The following is a 15001-nucleotide window of genomic DNA, read 5'->3' as shown; positions in this document are numbered from 1 at the left end:
CTGCTTTCCATTCTTCTCTTCTGCACAGCTTTGTCCTTAGTTTCAATCCCAGTTCCTTACCCTCTACAAAAACTTTCTATTGCTTTTCATTTTGGTATCTAAACCAAATGCACCATTGAAGCTGGTGCATGATAGTCATTGAACTCAGGGTCCTAATGTTTAGAACCGAGAGCGCAAAGATCAGAGGGCGTTGGTGGTATAGTGGTGAGCATAGCTGCCTTCCAAGCAGTTGACCCGGGTTCGATTCCCGGCCAACGCAGTACAAATACTTATATATTCTGCAAGCAGGATATATTTTAAAGCAACATTTCACAAAATGGTAATATAATTAAGAGGTTAATCAGCCATTATATAAAAAATAAACAAATATGTAGGCAAGCATTTCGATCGCCCCTTCTGCTATATTCATTGTCCTAATATATGATAAGTTTCATAAAGCAGAGTCACCACTCACATGTACTGGTAAAAAAATATGTTACAGTGGGCAGACAATGAAAGGGCTGAGGCCCGACCAGACATTTTAACTCCAGCATCTCTATGTTAAAAAGCATTTCCTAGGCAATATTTAGCCTCTGAAAAAAATATGCAAGGTCCAGCAATAAATCTGGCAAAAGTCCCCAACATTTTGTGCATACTTGTGCCCTCACCTGAATGTAGCACCACCTTGTAGCCGTCGGAGGTAACTGCAGCTCACAAAATGTTTCATCAGAGGGCAAGTTTAGAGGAATCCAAAAGGCAGATGTCCATGGAAAGAGCCTCCGACTGCAGCAGGAAGTTTGGATGCTTCAAATTTGCATAGCTTCCAGTCCAACGTCCTCTCATGTACCGAACGCTCCCAAACGCTCTAAAGCCTTATACCGGCAAGCCCTCACCGGGTAGATCTCTGGCTCCCAGGAAAAGCCAAATACTGAGCATGCAAGCACTAGGATCACAGAGAGAGAGAGAGACAGAGAGCGTCGGAGAGCTGTTGTCTTGTTAAAGGCCTGAAACGGCTAGTGCCTAAGAGGGTCTGGACTTTCAGTTGTGACTGATTGTGAGAGGGGAAGATAAAGATTTTCTGCACCCAGCATGCCTTGCGATATACTTAGGCAAATGAGGTGAGAGCCCGACCAATCCCACGTCACTTCTCTGAATGCCTCCTCATCTGCATAAAGAGAACACTTTCACAAAGGAGCAGAGTGGCGCAGCGGAAGCGTGCTGGGCCCATAACCCAGAGGTCGATGGATCGAAACCATCCTCTGCTAATTTTGCTTGATTTTCCTTCCAAGGACCAAGCTGTCATTTCCACATAGCCAGAAAGGAAAAGTGCAAGCTTGTGCCAGCTATGTGAGAAAAGACTTCTCAACTATTCGTGTCTGTGTAATACAAGAGTGATCGTGAAAGGTACAACCCTGTACTTTGAAAGTAAAGACACACAATTATAACCATAAATGACTGACTGGTGGGAGCTTCACACAACTTTCTGGGCATGCTTTGAATTTCATTCTTCCCTTTTTGTTCTGCTCTTATCTATCTCCTGGGCATTTCATGGAATGTTCTCTTTCTCTTCCCTGCTTTGCTTCCCATGCTGCCTATATATGCTCATTTCTACTATTTGTACTGTTGCTTTTCATTTCTTCTCTTCTGCACAACTTTGTCCTTGGTTTCAATCCCCAGTTCCTTACCCTCTGCAAAAAACGTTCTACTGCTTCTCATGTTGGTATCTAAACCAAATGCACCATTGAAGCTGGTGCAAGATAGTCATTGATTTCTGCAACGTAATATTTAGAACCGAGAGCTAACACATCAGAGGGCGTTGGTGGTATAGTGGTGAGCATAGCTGCTTCCCAAGCAGTTGACCCGGGTTCGATTCCCGGCCAACGCACTGAAAATACTTATATATTCTGCAAGCAGGATATATTGTAATGCAACATGTCACAAAATGGAAATTTCACGAACAGATTAATCAGCCATATATAAAAAAATAAACAAATACGTGGGCAAACATCTCAATCGCACCTTCTGCTACATACATTGTCCTAATATATGATAAGTTTCATAAAGCAGAGTCACAACACACATGTGCTGGTAATAAATTTGTTACAGTGGGCAAGCAATGGAAGGGCTGAGGCCCGACCAGACATTGTAACTCCAGCATCTCTATGTTAAAAAGCATTTCTAGGCAATATCTAGCCTCTGAAAAAATATGCAAGATCCACCGATAAATCTGGCAAAAGTCCCTAACATTTTGTGCATACTTGTGCTCTCACCTGAATGTAGCGCCACCTTGTAGCTGTCGAAGGAAACTGCTGCTCACAAAATGTTTTATCAGAAGGCAAGTTGAGAGGAATCCAAGAGTCAGATGTCCATGGAAAGAACCACTCACTGAAGCAGGAATGTTGGAGGCTTCATATTCGCATAGTTTCCTGTCCAACGTCCAAACGCTCCCAAACGCTCAAAAGCCTCACACCGGGCAAGCCCTCACCGGGTATATCTCTGGCTCCAAGGTAAAGCCAAATCCTGAGCATGCTAGTGCTAGGATCACAGAGCGAGAGAGAGATGGTTCAAGAGCTACTGTCTTGATAAAGGCCTGAAACGGCTAGTGCCTAAGAGTGTCTGACTTTCAGTTATGACTGATTGTGAGAGGGGAAGATGAAGTTTTTCTGCACCCAGCATGCCTTGGGATATACTTATGCAAATGAGGTGAGAGCCAGACCAATCCCATGCTACTCTGCCTAATGCTCCTTATCTGCATAAAAAGAACACTTTCACAACGGAGCAGAGTGGCGCAGCGGAAGCGTGCTGGGCCCATAACCCAGAGGTCGATGGTTCGAAACCATCCTCTGCTAATTTTGCTTGATTTTACTTCCAAGGACCAAGCTGTCATTTCCACGCTACCAGCAAGGAAAAGCGCAAGCTTGTGCCAGCTATGTGAGAAAAGACTTCTCAACTATCTGTGTCTGCTGAAATACAAGAGAGGGATCGTCAAAAGCTCCACACTGTACTTTGAAAGTAAAGGCACACAATAATAAGCATGAATGACTGGTGGGACCTTCAAACACTTTTATGTGGAGGCTTTGAATTTCATTCTTCCCTTTTTTGTTCTGCTCTTATCTATCTCCTGGGCATTTCATGGAATGTTCTCTATTTCTCTTCCCTGCTTTGCTTCCCATGCTGCCTCTATGTGTTCATATCTATTATTTGTATTGCTGCTTTCCATTCTTCTCTTCTGCACAGCTTTGTCCTTGGTTTCAATCCCAGTTCCTTACCTTCTACAAAAACTTTCTATTGCTTTTCATGTTGGTATCTAAACCAAATGCACCATTGAAGCTGGTGCATGATAGTCATTGAACTCAGGGTCCTAATGTTTAGAACCGAGAGCGCAAAGATCTGAGGGCGTTGGTGGTATAGTGGTGAGCATAGCTGCCTTCCAAGCAGTTGACCCGGGTTCGATTCCCGGCCAACGCAATACAAATACTTATATATTCTGCAAGCAGGATATATTTTAAAGCAACATTTCACAAAATGGTAATATAATTAAGAGGTTAATCAGCCATTATATAAAAAATAAACAAATATGTAGGCAAGCATTTCGATCGCCCCTTCTGCTATATTCATTGTCCTAATATATGATAAGTTTCATAAAGCAGTGTCACCACTCACATGTAGTGGTAAAAAAATATGTTACAGTGGGCAGACAATGAAAGGGCTGAGGCCCAACCAGACATTTTAACTCCAGCATCTCTATGTTAAAAAGCATTTCCTAGGCAATATTTAGCCTCTGAAAAAAATATGCAAGATCCAGCAATAAATCTGGCAAAAGTCCCCAACATTTTGTGCATACTTGTGCCCTCACCTGAATGTAGCACCACCTTGTAGCCGTCGGAGGTAACTGCAGCTCACAAAATGTTTCATCAGAGGGCAAGTTTAGAGGAATCCAAAAGGCAGATGTCCATGGAAAGAGCCTCCGACTGCAGCAGGAAGTTTGGATGCTTCAAATTTGCATAGCTTCCAGTCCAACGTCCTCTCATGTACCGAACGCTCCCAAACGCTCTAAAGCCTTATACCGGCAAGCCCTCACCGGGTAGATCTCTGGCTCCCAGGAAAAGCCAAATACTGAGCATGCAAGCACTAGGATCACAGAGAGAGAGAGAGACAGAGAGCGTCGGAGAGCTGTTGTCTTGTTAAAGGCCTGAAACGGCTAGTGCCTAAGAGGGTCTGGACTTTCAGTTGTGACTGATTGTGAGAGGGGAAGATAAAGACTTTCTGCACCCAGCATGCCTTGCGATATACTTAGGCAAATGAGGTGAGAGCCCGACCAATCCCACGTCACTTCTCTGAATGCCTCCTCATCTGCATAAAGAGAACACTTTCACAAAGGAGCAGAGTGGCGCAGCGGAAGCGTGCTGGGCCCATAACCCAGAGGTCGATGGATCGAAACCATCCTCTGCTAATTTTGCTTGATTTTCCTTCCAAGGACCAAGCTGTCATTTCCACATAGCCAGAAAGGAAAAGTGCAAGCTTGTGCCAGCTATGTGAGAAAAGACTTCTCAACTATTCGTGTCTGTGTAATACAAGAGTGATCGTGAAAGGTACAACCCTGTACTTTGAAAGTAAAGACACACAATTATAACCATAAATGACTGACTGGTGGGAGCTTCACACAACTTTCTGGGCATGCTTTGAATTTCATTCTTCCCTTTTTGTTCTGCTCTTATCTATCTCCTGGGCATTTCATGGAATGTTCTCTTTCTCTTCCCTGCTTTGCTTCCCATGCTGCCTATATATGCTCATTTCTACTATTTGTACTGTTGCTTTTCATTTCTTCTCTTCTGCACAACTTTGTCCTTGGTTTCAATCCCCAGTTCCTTACCCTCCGCAAAAAACGTTCTACTGCTTCTCATGTTGGTATCTAAACCAAATGCACCATTGAAGCTGGTGCAAGATAGTCATTGATTTCTGCAACGTAATATTTAGAACCGAGAGCTAACACATCAGAGGGCGTTGGTGGTATAGTGGTGAGCATAGCTGCTTCCCAAGCAGTTGACCCGGGTTCGATTCCCGGCCAACGCACTGAAAATACTTATATATTCTGCAAGCAGGATATATTGTAATGCAACATGTCACAAAATGGAAATTTCACGAACAGATTAATCAGCCATATATAAAAAAATAAACAAATACGTGGGCAAACATCTCAATCGCACCTTCTGCTACATACATTGTCCTAATATATGATAAGTTTCATAAAGCAGAGTCACAACACACATGTGCTGGTAATAAATTTGTTACAGTGGGCAAACAATGGAAGGGCTGAGGCCCGACCAGACATTGTAACTCCAGCATCTCTATGTTAAAAAGCATTTCTAGGCAATATCTAGCCTCTGAAAAAATATGCAAGATCCACCGATAAATCTGGCAAAAGTCCCTAACATTTTGTGCATACTTGTGCTCTCACCTGAATGTAGCGCCACCTTGTAGCTGTCGAAGGAAACTGCTGCTCACAAAATGTTTTATCAGAAGGCAAGTTGAGAGGAATCCAAGAGTCAGATGTCCATGGAAAGAACCACTCACTGAAGCAGGAATGTTGGAGGCTTCATATTCGCATAGTTTCCTGTCCAACGTCCACTCACGTCCCGAACGCTCCCAAACGCTCAAAAGCCTCACACCGGGCAAGCCCTCACCGGGTATATCTCTGGCTCCAAGGTAAAGCCAAATCCTGAGCATGCTAGTGCTAGGATCACAGAGCGAGAGAGAGATGGTTCAAGAGCTACTGTCTTGATAAAGGCCTGAAACGGCTAGTGCCTAAGAGTGTCTGACTTTCAGTTATGACTGATTGTGAGAGGGGAAGATGAAGTTTTTCTGCACCCAGCATGCCTTGGGATATACTTATGCAAATGAGGTGAGAGCCAGACCAATCCCATGCTACTCTGCCTAATGCTCCTTATCTGCATAAAAAGAACACTTTCACAACGGAGCAGAGTGGCGCAGCGGAAGCGTGCTGGGCCCATAACCCAGAGGTCGATGGATCGAAACCATCCTCTGCTAATTTTGCTTGATTTTACTTCCAAGGACCAAGCTGTCATTTCCACGCTACCAGCAAGGAAAAGCGCAAGCTTGTGCCAGCTATGTGAGAAAAGACTTCTCAACTATCTGTGTCTGCTGAAATACAAGAGAGGGATCGTCAAAAGCTCCACACTGTACTTTGAAAGTAAAGGCACACAATAATAAGCATGAATGACTGGTGGGACCTTCAAACACTTTTATGTGGAGGCTTTGAATTTCATTCTTCCCTTTTTTGTTCTGCTCTTATCTATCTCCTGGGCATTTCATGGAATGTTCTCTATTTCTCTTCCCTGCTTTGCTTCCCATGCTGCCTCTATGTGTTCATATCTATTATTTGTATTGCTGCTTTCCATTCTTCTCTTCTGCACAGCTTTGTCCTTGGTTTCAATCCCAGTTCCTTACCCTCTACAAAAACTTTCTATTGCTTTTCATGTTGGTATCTAAACCAAATGCACCATTGAAGCTGGTGCATGATAGTCATTGAACTCAGGGTCCTAATGTTTAGAACCGAGAGCACAAAGATCAGAGGGCGTTGGTGGTATAGTGGTGAGCATAGCTGCCTTCCAAGCAGTTGACCCGGGTTCGATTCCCGGCCAACGCAGTACAAATACTTATATATTCTGCAAGCAGGATATATTTTAAAGCAACATTTCACAAAATGGTAATATAATTAAGAGGTTAATCAGCCATTATATAAAAAATAAACAAATATGTAGGCAAGCATTTCGATCGCCCCTTCTGCTATATTCATTGTCCTAATATATGATAAGTTTCATAAAGCAGAGTCACCACTCACATGTACTGGTAAAAAAATATGTTACAGTGGGCAGACAATGAAAGGGCTGAGGCCCGACCAGACATTTTAACTCCAGCATCTCTATGTTAAAAAGCATTTCCTAGGCAATATTTAGCCTCTGAAAAAAATATGCAAGGTCCAGCAATAAATCTGGCAAAAGTCCCCAACATTTTGTGCATACTTGTGCCCTCACCTGAATGTAGCACCACCTTGTAGCCGTCGGAGGTAACTGCAGCTCACAAAATGTTTCATCAGAGGGCAAGTTTAGAGGAATCCAAAAGGCAGATGTCCATGGAAAGAGCCTCCGACTGCAGCAGGAAGTTTGGATGCTTCAAATTTGCATAGCTTCCAGTCCAACGTCCTCTCATGTACCGAACGCTCCCAAACGCTCTAAAGCCTTATACCGGCAAGCCCTCACCGGGTAGATCTCTGGCTCCCAGGAAAAGCCAAATACTGAGCATGCAAGCACTAGGATCACAGAGAGAGAGAGAGACAGAGAGCGTCGGAGAGCTGTTGTCTTGTTAAAGGCCTGAAACGGCTAGTGCCTAAGAGGGTCTGGACTTTCAGTTGTGACTGATTGTGAGAGGGGAAGATAAAGATTTTCTGCACCCAGCATGCCTTGCGATATACTTAGGCAAATGAGGTGAGAGCCCGACCAATCCCACGTCACTTCTCTGAATGCCTCCTCATCTGCATAAAGAGAACACTTTCACAAAGGAGCAGAGTGGCGCAGCGGAAGCGTGCTGGGCCCATAACCCAGAGGTCGATGGATCGAAACCATCCTCTGCTAATTTTGCTTGATTTTCCTTCCAAGGACCAAGCTGTCATTTCCACATAGCCAGAAAGGAAAAGTGCAAGCTTGTGCCAGCTATGTGAGAAAAGACTTCTCAACTATTCGTGTCTGTGTAATACAAGAGTGATCGTGAAAGGTACAACCCTGTACTTTGAAAGTAAAGACACACAATTATAACCATAAATGACTGACTGGTGGGAGCTTCACACAACTTTCTGGGCATGCTTTGAATTTCATTCTTCCCTTTTTGTTCTGCTCTTATCTATCTCCTGGGCATTTCATGGAATGTTCTCTTTCTCTTCCCTGCTTTGCTTCCCATGCTGCCTATATATGCTCATTTCTACTATTTGTACTGTTGCTTTTCATTTCTTCTCTTCTGCACAACTTTGTCCTTGGTTTCAATCCCCAGTTCCTTACCCTCTGCAAAAAACGTTCTACTGCTTCTCATGTTGGTATCTAAACCAAATGCACCATTGAAGCTGGTGCAAGATAGTCATTGATTTCTGCAACGTAATATTTAGAACCGAGAGCTAACACATCAGAGGGCGTTGGTGGTATAGTGGTGAGCATAGCTGCTTCCCAAGCAGTTGACCCGGGTTCGATTCCCGGCCAACGCACTGAAAATACTTATATATTCTGCAAGCAGGATATATTGTAATGCAACATGTCACAAAATGGAAATTTCACGAACAGATTAATCAGCCATATATAAAAAAAATAAACAAATACGTGGGCAAACATCTCAATCGCACCTTCTGCTACATACATTGTCCTAATATATGATAAGTTTCATAAAGCAGAGTCACAACACACATGTGCTGGTAATAAATTTGTTACAGTGGGCAAACAATGGAAGGGCTGAGGCCCGACCAGACATTGTAACTCCAGCATCTCTATGTTAAAAAGCATTTCTAGGCAATATCTAGCCTCTGAAAAAAATATGCAAGATCCACCGATAAATCTGGCAAAAGTCCCTAACATTTTGTGCATACTTGTGCTCTCACCTGAATGTAGCGCCACCTTGTAGCTGTCGAAGGAAACTGCTGCTCACAAAATGTTTTATCAGAAGGCAAGTTGAGAGGAATCCAAGAGTCAGATGTCCATGGAAAGAACCACTCACTGAAGCAGGAATGTTGGAGGCTTCATATTCGCATAGTTTCCTGTCCAACGTCCACAACGCTCCCAAACGCTCAAAAGCCTCACACCGGGCAAGCCCTCACCGGGTATATCTCTGGCTCCAAGGTAAAGCCAAATCCTGAGCATGCTAGTGCTAGGATCACAGAGCGAGAGAGAGATGGTTCAAGAGCTACTGTCTTGATAAAGGCCTGAAACGGCTAGTGCCTAAGAGTGTCTGACTTTCAGTTATGACTGATTGTGAGAGGGGAAGATGAAGTTTTTCTGCACCCAGCATGCCTTGGGATATACTTATGCAAATGAGGTGAGAGCCAGACCAATCCCATGCTACTCTGCCTAATGCTCCTTATCTGCATAAAAAGAACACTTTCACAACGGAGCAGAGTGGCGCAGCGGAAGCGTGCTGGGCCCATAACCCAGAGGTCGATGGATCGAAACCATCCTCTGCTAATTTTGCTTGATTTTACTTCCAAGGACCAAGCTGTCATTTCCACGCTACCAGCAAGGAAAAGCGCAAGCTTGTGCCAGCTATGTGAGAAAAGACTTCTCAACTATCTGTGTCTGCTGAAATACAAGAGAGGGATCGTCAAAGGCTCCACACTGTACTTTGAAAGTAAAGGCACACAATAATAAGCATGAATGACTGGTGGGACCTTCAAACACTTTTATGTGGAGGCTTTGAATTTCATTCTTCCCTTTTTTGTTCTGCTCTTATCTATCTCCTGGGCATTTCATGGAATGTTCTCTATTTCTCTTCCCTGCTTTGCTTCCCATGCTGCCTCTATGTGTTCATATCTATTATTTGTATTGCTGCTTTCCATTCTTCTCTTCTGCACAGCTTTGTCCTTGGTTTCAATCCCAGTTCCTTACCCTCTACAAAAACTTTCTATTGCTTTTCATGTTGGTATCTAAACCAAATGCACCATTGAAGCTGGTGCATGATAGTCATTGAACTCAGGGTCCTAATGTTTAGAACCGAGAGCGCAAAGATCAGAGGGCGTTGGTGGTATAGTGGTGAGCATAGCTGCCTTCCAAGCAGTTGACCCGGGTTCGATTCCCGGCCAACGCAGTACAAATACTTATATATTCTGCAAGCAGGATATATTTTAAAGCAACATTTCACAAAATGGTAATATAATTAAGAGGTTAATCAGCCATTATATAAAAAATAAACAAATATGTAGGCAAGCATTTCGATCGCCCCTTCTGCTATATTCATTGTCCTAATATATGATAAGTTTCATAAAGCAGAGTCACCACTCACATGTAGTGGTAAAAAAATATGTTACAGTGGGCAGACAATGAAAGGGCTGAGGCCCAACCAGACATTTTAACTCCAGCATCTCTATGTTAAAAAGCATTTCCTAGGCAATATTTAGCCTCTGAAAAAAATATGCAAGATCCAGCAATAAATCTGGCAAAAGTCCCCAACATTTTGTGCATACTTGTGCCCTCACCTGAATGTAGCACCACCTTGTAGCCGTCGGAGGTAACTGCAGCTCACAAAATGTTTCATCAGAGGGCAAGTTTAGAGGAATCCAAAAGGCAGATGTCCATGGAAAGAGCCTCCGACTGCAGCAGGAAGTTTGGATGCTTCAAATTTGCATAGCTTCCAGTCCAACGTCCTCTCATGTACCGAACGCTCCCAAACGCTCTAAAGCCTTATACCGGCAAGCCCTCACCGGGTAGATCTCTGGCTCCCAGGAAAAGCCAAATACTGAGCATGCAAGCACTAGGATCACAGAGAGAGAGAGAGACAGAGAGCGTCGGAGAGCTGTTGTCTTGTTAAAGGCCTGAAACGGCTAGTGCCTAAGAGGGTCTGGACTTTCAGTTGTGACTGATTGTGAGAGGGGAAGATAAAGATTTTCTGCACCCAGCATGCCTTGCGATATACTTAGGCAAATGAGGTGAGAGCCCGACCAATCCCACGTCACTTCTCTGAATGCCTCCTCATCTGCATAAAGAGAACACTTTCACAAAGGAGCAGAGTGGCGCAGCGGAAGCGTGCTGGGCCCATAACCCAGAGGTCGATGGATCGAAACCATCCTCTGCTAATTTTGCTTGATTTTCCTTCCAAGGACCAAGCTGTCATTTCCACATAGCCAGAAAGGAAAAGTGCAAGCTTGTGCCAGCTATGTGAGAAAAGACTTCTCAACTATTCGTGTCTGTGTAATACAAGAGTGATCGTGAAAGGTACAACCCTGTACTTTGAAAGTAAAGACACACAATTATAACCATAAATGACTGACTGGTGGGAGCTTCACACAACTTTCTGGGCATGCTTTGAATTTCATTCTTCCCTTTTTGTTCTGCTCTTATCTATCTCCTGGGCATTTCATGGAATGTTCTCTTTCTCTTCCCTGCTTTGCTTCCCATGCTGCCTATATATGCTCATTTCTACTATTTGTACTGTTGCTTTTCATTTCTTCTCTTCTGCACAACTTTGTCCTTGGTTTCAATCCCCAGTTCCTTACCCTCTGCAAAAAACGTTCTACTGCTTCTCATGTTGGTATCTAAACCAAATGCACCATTGAAGCTGGTGCAAGATAGTCATTGATTTCTGCAACGTAATATTTAGAACCGAGAGCTAACACATCAGAGGGCGTTGGTGGTATAGTGGTGAGCATAGCTGCTTCCCAAGCAGTTGACCCGGGTTCGATTCCCGGCCAACGCACTGAAAATACTTATATATTCTGCAAGCAGGATATATTGTAATGCAACATGTCACAAAATGGAAATTTCACGAACAGATTAATCAGCCATATATAAAAAAATAAACAAATACGTGGGCAAACATCTCAATCGCACCTTCTGCTACATACATTGTCCTAATATATGATAAGTTTCATAAAGCAGAGTCACAACACACTTGTGCTGGTAATAAATTTGTTACAGTGGGCAAACAATGGAAGGGCTGAGGCCCGACCAGACATTGTAACTCCAGCATCTCTATGTTAAAAAGCATTTCTAGGCAATATCTAGCCTCTGAAAAAATATGCAAGATCCACCGATAAATCTGGCAAAAGTCCCTAACATTTTGTGCATACTTGTGCTCTCACCTGAATGTAGCGCCACCTTGTAGCTGTCGAAGGAAACTGCTGCTCACAAAATGTTTTATCAGAAGGCAAGTTGAGAGGAATCCAAGAGTCAGATGTCCATGGAAAGAACCACTCACTGAAGCAGGAATGTTGGAGGCTTCATATTCGCATAGTTTCCTGTCCAACGTCCACAACGCTCCCAAACGCTCAAAAGCCTCACACCGGGCAAGCCCTCACCGGGTATATCTCTGGCTCCAAGGTAAAGCCAAATCCTGAGCATGCTAGTGCTAGGATCACAGAGCGAGAGAGAGATGGTTCAAGAGCTACTGTCTTGATAAAGGCCTGAAACGGCTAGTGCCTAAGAGTGTCTGACTTTCAGTTATGACTGATTGTGAGAGGGGAATATGAAGTTTTTCTGCACCCAGCATGCCTTGGGATATACTTATGCAAATGAGGTGAGAGCCAGACCAATCCCATGCTACTCTGCCTAATGCTCCTTATCTGCATAAAAAGAACACTTTCACAACGGAGCAGAGTGGCGCAGCGGAAGCGTGCTGGGCCCATAACCCAGAGGTCGATGGATCGAAACCATCCTCTGCTAATTTTGCTTGATTTTACTTCCAAGGACCAAGCTGTCATTTCCACGCTACCAGCAAGGAAAAGCGCAAGCTTGTGCCAGCTATGTGAGAAAAGACTTCTCAACTATCTGTGTCTGCTGAAATACAAGAGAGGGATCGTCAAAAGCTCCACACTGTACTTTGAAAGTAAAGGCACACAATAATAAGCATGAATGACTGGTGGGACCTTCAAACACTTTTATGTGGAGGCTTTGAATTTCATTCTTCCCTTTTTTGTTCTGCTCTTATCTATCTCCTGGGCATTTCATGGAATGTTCTCTATTTCTCTTCCCTGCTTTGCTTCCCATGCTGCCTCTATGTGTTCATATCTATTATTTGTATTGCTGCTTTCCATTCTTCTCTTCTGCACAGCTTTGTCCTTAGTTTCAATCCCAGTTCCTTACCCTCTACAAAAACTTTCTATTGCTTTTCATGTTGGTATCTAAACCAAATGCACCATTGAAGCTGGTGCATGATAGTCATTGAACTCAGGGTCCTAATGTTTAGAACCGAGAGCGCAAAGATCAGAGGGCGTTGGTGGTATAGTGGTGAGCATAGCTGCCTTCCAAGCAGTTGACCCGGGTTCGATTCCCGGCCAACGCAGTACAAATACTTATATATTCTGCAAGCAGGATATATTTTAAAGCAACATTTCACAAAATGGTAATATAATTAAGAGGTTAATCAGCCATTATATAAAAAATAAACAAATATGTAGGCAAGCATTTCGATCGCCCCTTCTGCTATATTCATTGTCCTAATATATGATAAGTTTCATAAAGCAGAGTCACCACTCACATGTACTGGTAAAAAAATATGTTACAGTGGGCAGACAATGAAAGGGCTGAGGCCCGACCAGACATTTTAACTCCAGCATCTCTATGTTAAAAAGCATTTCCTAGGCAATATTTAGCCTCTGAAAAAAATATGCAAGGTCCAGCAATAAATCTGGCAAAAGTCCCCAACATTTTGTGCATACTTGTGCCCTCACCTGAATGTAGCACCACCTTGTAGCCGTCGGAGGTAACTGCAGCTCACAAAATGTTTCATCAGAGGGCAAGTTTAGAGGAATCCAAAAGGCAGATGTCCATGGAAAGAGCCTCCGACTGCAGCAGGAAGTTTGGATGCTTCAAATTTGCATAGCTTCCAGTCCAACGTCCTCTCATGTACCGAACGCTCCCAAACGCTCTAAAGCCTTATACCGGCAAGCCCTCACCGGGTAGATCTCTGGCTCCCAGGAAAAGCCAAATACTGAGCATGCAAGCACTAGGATCACAGAGAGAGAGAGAGACAGAGAGCGTCGGAGAGCTGTTGTCTTGTTAAAGGCCTGAAACGGCTAGTGCCTAAGAGGGTCTGGACTTTCAGTTGTGACTGATTGTGAGAGGGGAAGATAAAGATTTTCTGCACCCAGCATGCCTTGCGATATACTTAGGCAAATGAGGTGAGAGCCCGACCAATCCCACGTCACTTCTCTGAATGCCTCCTCATCTGCATAAAGAGAACACTTTCACAAAGGAGCAGAGTGGCGCAGCGGAAGCGTGCTGGGCCCATAACCCAGAGGTCGATGGATCGAAACCATCCTCTGCTAATTTTGCTTGATTTTCCTTCCAAGGACCAAGCTGTCATTTCCACATAGCCAGAAAGGAAAAGTGCAAGCTTGTGCCAGCTATGTGAGAAAAGACTTCTCAACTATTCGTGTCTGTGTAATACAAGAGTGATCGTGAAAGGTACAACCCTGTACTTTGAAAGTAAAGACACACAATTATAACCATAAATGACTGACTGGTGGGAGCTTCACACAACTTTCTGGGCATGCTTTGAATTTCATTCTTCCCTTTTTGTTCTGCTCTTATCTATCTCCTGGGCATTTCATGGAATGTTCTCTTTCTCTTCCCTGCTTTGCTTCCCATGCTGCCTATATATGCTCATTTCTACTATTTGTACTGTTGCTTTTCATTTCTTCTCTTCTGCACAACTTTGTCCTTGGTTTCAATCCCCAGTTCCTTACCCTCTGCAAAAAACGTTCTACTGCTTCTCATGTTGGTATCTAAACCAAATGCACCATTGAAGCTGGTGCAAGATAGTCATTGATTTCTGCAACGTAATATTTAGAACCGAGAGCTAACACATCAGAGGGCGTTGGTGGTATAGTGGTGAGCATAGCTGCTTCCCAAGCAGTTGACCCGGGTTCGATTCCCGGCCAACGCACTGAAAATACTTATATATTCTGCAAGCAGGATATATTGTAATGCAACATGTCACAAAATGGAAATTTCACGAACAGATTAATCAGCCATATATAAAAAAATAAACAAATACGTGGGCAAACATCTCAATCGCACCTTCTGCTACATACATTGTCCTAATATATGATAAGTTTCATAAAGCAGAGTCACAACACACATGTGCTGGTAATAAATTTGTTACAGTGGGCAAACAATGGAAGGGCTGAGGCCCGACCAGACATTGTAACTCCAGCATCTCTATGTTAAAAAGCATTTCTAGGCAATATCTAGCCTCTGAAAAAAATATGCAAGATCCACCGATAAATCTGGCAAAAGTCCCTAACATTTTGTGC

At 43.5% G+C, this 15001-nt stretch overlaps 11 non-coding genes across 11 annotated transcripts; all 11 read left to right on the top strand.

Annotated features, from left to right (window-relative positions):
• Nucleotides 1-187: 187 nt before the first annotated feature.
• TRNAG-UCC (transfer RNA glycine (anticodon UCC)) lies at nt 188-259 on the top strand. Its single transcript has one exon. It is a non-coding gene; the product is annotated as a tRNA-Gly (tRNA).
• A 1533-nt stretch (nt 260-1792) lies between these two features.
• On the top strand, nt 1793-1864 carry TRNAG-CCC (transfer RNA glycine (anticodon CCC)). The gene has a single exon. It is a non-coding gene; the product is annotated as a tRNA-Gly (tRNA).
• An 892-nt stretch (nt 1865-2756) lies between these two features.
• TRNAM-CAU (transfer RNA methionine (anticodon CAU)) lies at nt 2757-2828 on the top strand. The gene has a single exon. It is a non-coding gene; the product is annotated as a tRNA-Met (tRNA).
• A 547-nt stretch (nt 2829-3375) lies between these two features.
• On the top strand, nt 3376-3447 carry TRNAG-UCC (transfer RNA glycine (anticodon UCC)). The gene has a single exon. It is a non-coding gene; the product is annotated as a tRNA-Gly (tRNA).
• Nucleotides 3448-4980: 1533 nt separating this feature from the next.
• TRNAG-CCC (transfer RNA glycine (anticodon CCC)) lies at nt 4981-5052 on the top strand. The gene has a single exon. It is a non-coding gene; the product is annotated as a tRNA-Gly (tRNA).
• A 1522-nt stretch (nt 5053-6574) lies between these two features.
• Nucleotides 6575-6646, top strand: TRNAG-UCC (transfer RNA glycine (anticodon UCC)). Its single transcript has one exon. It is a non-coding gene; the product is annotated as a tRNA-Gly (tRNA).
• A 1533-nt stretch (nt 6647-8179) lies between these two features.
• Nucleotides 8180-8251, top strand: TRNAG-CCC (transfer RNA glycine (anticodon CCC)). The gene has a single exon. It is a non-coding gene; the product is annotated as a tRNA-Gly (tRNA).
• Nucleotides 8252-9765: 1514 nt separating this feature from the next.
• Nucleotides 9766-9837, top strand: TRNAG-UCC (transfer RNA glycine (anticodon UCC)). The gene has a single exon. It is a non-coding gene; the product is annotated as a tRNA-Gly (tRNA).
• A 1533-nt stretch (nt 9838-11370) lies between these two features.
• TRNAG-CCC (transfer RNA glycine (anticodon CCC)) lies at nt 11371-11442 on the top strand. The gene has a single exon. It is a non-coding gene; the product is annotated as a tRNA-Gly (tRNA).
• Nucleotides 11443-12954: 1512 nt separating this feature from the next.
• TRNAG-UCC (transfer RNA glycine (anticodon UCC)) lies at nt 12955-13026 on the top strand. The gene has a single exon. It is a non-coding gene; the product is annotated as a tRNA-Gly (tRNA).
• Nucleotides 13027-14559: 1533 nt separating this feature from the next.
• TRNAG-CCC (transfer RNA glycine (anticodon CCC)) lies at nt 14560-14631 on the top strand. The gene has a single exon. It is a non-coding gene; the product is annotated as a tRNA-Gly (tRNA).
• Nucleotides 14632-15001: the final 370 nt, after the last annotated feature.

The sequence above is a fragment of the Lissotriton vulgaris genome, chromosome 9, assembly GCF_964263255.1.
Source record: "Lissotriton vulgaris chromosome 9, aLisVul1.2, whole genome shotgun sequence".
Classification (NCBI taxonomy): domain Eukaryota; kingdom Metazoa; phylum Chordata; class Amphibia; order Caudata; family Salamandridae; genus Lissotriton; species Lissotriton vulgaris.
This window is presented reverse-complemented; position numbering and strand designations above follow the sequence as displayed.